The following is a 2,339-nucleotide window of genomic DNA, read 5'->3' on the forward strand; positions in this document are numbered from 1 at the left end:
AAGCTACTTCTTAGCCTGTCTCACCCATCTTTGGCATTGTTCGCGTCCCAACACCCGATTGACACTTGAGATGAATAACACCTCCATTAACTGGCACGCATCCTTAGAAAAAAAGGGGGGTTGAGAGAGAGAGAAAAGATAGCGCCACTGAAAAAATTTGGTAGTCCTCGTTTAGTCCAAGACTTGCTTCTGTACGGAGCGGTCTCCAGTTGTTTTTCTTAGAAATCGTGTACGTAGCTTGTCTTGGGTAATTTTTGGGCGTTTGAGTTTAAGAGAAGTTTTTTGTCACGCTGCGACGCATTAACATATTTTTTGCATCTATTCGTCTTTGTTCGTCTAAATCTACAATACAGCCACGTGCCGCGTCAACATTCACCACGTGCTGTGAGCACCTACAGCAAAAATCCGCACTCGTGGAACCATGGTATGAAAACGAGAAGGAGAACTGTGCGGACGCTTACTTACACTCATACTCTTATAAATTCACACCTCTACATCTAAAAGTTGCTTCTTACAGGGAACGTACTGGAAACACTGTTATAGAATGTGACGCTTATGATAACAATGTAAGATAGAAAAATTTTCTTTACAAACGCATATGTGAGATAGAAAAATTTTGTATAAAACAGCCCACAACTTACAGTGGATGCGATAGTTTTATTTTGTCAAAAAACAATTATGAAAATTTCAATGGTAATCTTGAGAGTTTCTGAAGCTGACTGACTTGCGTGATATAAATTTTAATGCTTCGTATATTATGATGCTTCAAAATTCTCGTGATCGTACTTTAATACAACACTTTGCAAGACAAATTTCTCCCGAAGATTCTTAATTTAAACAAGAAGCTTATTAGGGTACAACGATACAGGCACTTGGATATTTAATAACTGAATGTAACCCCTGATGAGCTTAGATTTTGTTTCTACATGTTTCCTGATGGTGAGTGACAGTATATACATTCAAGAAAATACATACACAGTACCTATACCCACATAGTCTAAATTAAAAAAACAATGAGCTTAAAATACTTGACGAGTTTGTATCTTTTGTTTCGTTTCAACAATGGAAGTATCTACATCACATCAAATGACAGGTCAATACTTTAGCTCCCAAACTGGTCATCCATCCTTTAAGTTCTCGCTTTTTTCAAAAATACATTCGAAAAAAAATATATGAAAATATTGGAAAGTGTCAAGTATTTAACTAAGAATCAGCGTGTTGCATTATTAAAAATAACCGATGAAAAGTTAACTCATTGCATTCGCGAATTTACTTTAAATGTACTAAAGAACATTGAATCTTGAAAGAAATCACAAAATTCAGAGCTTAACAAACGTTAGATGTATTGAGCAAGCTAGTTACTAAGAAGAAGAAAAAAAGAAAGCTGTAGTGGTACGAATGTTTCAAAAAGGAAAAGAAAAACTATTGTACAAGAAGCTAATGGCTATCTACCTTCTTTACTAAAAGCAATGGTATACGTCAGTAAAAAATTAACAAGAGCTTAATAAAATAAAAAAACTGTTAAGTATTGTAGTGAAATTCGGAAATGTGATTTAAATTTCAGATGAATAGTTCGAAACAATACGTAGTGAAAATGCGACCTCCATGAGACCGCGACACCTATGAGGTTCCTACAATGTACGCAGCGTTGGCTACGATGGTCAAAAGTTTGCTGCCAATCGTAACCTTCAGTCCCTTCAGAGCGCTTATTTATCAGCACTACTGACGGCCAAGCTGTGAACTATTGCTGTGAACTGTTTATAGATGTATACAAATGTGTACATCAGCGATAGTTCACAGCTTGGCCAGTGGTGGTACTGATAAAGAAGCGCTCTGAAGGTTGCGGTTAGCAGCAAACTTTTGACCATTGCAGCCAACGCTGGATGTATGATCTGCAAACTCAGCATAGATAGCGTACTGTAGCTAAGAAAAAAATGGCGTCACATTGACAAAAATGTACCATCCGTGATCTCCTGACGTCAGCGTAACGGATTTGTTGTCACATAAGTAAGTCCACATTACCATATTACCATCACTTATATTAACAGTCTGTCAATCATGCCATTTTTCTATTAGCTACAGTACACCTTTTATGCTGAGTTTGTTGATCGTGAGGACCTCAATTCCACGACTACTATAGATTTTTCGACGCAAAGAGTTTTACAATCCACACAAACTATTGGAAATAATCTTGATTGCTTAGATAATGTAATGAAAAAAAAAATTTTAACTTAAATACATTCTATGACAAACGTAAAAAAATTTAAAGAAAATTGACGAGTTTTAAAAAGATACCAAACAAATACAAAAATTCATACGTATCAACAAACAAAGAGAAA

Source organism: Copidosoma floridanum, unplaced genomic scaffold (assembly GCF_036245765.1).
Source record: "Copidosoma floridanum isolate Cflo_tuat_1 unplaced genomic scaffold, Cflo_Japanese_pri ptg000005l, whole genome shotgun sequence".
In the NCBI taxonomy this organism is placed as follows: Eukaryota; Metazoa; Arthropoda; class Insecta; order Hymenoptera; family Encyrtidae; genus Copidosoma; species Copidosoma floridanum.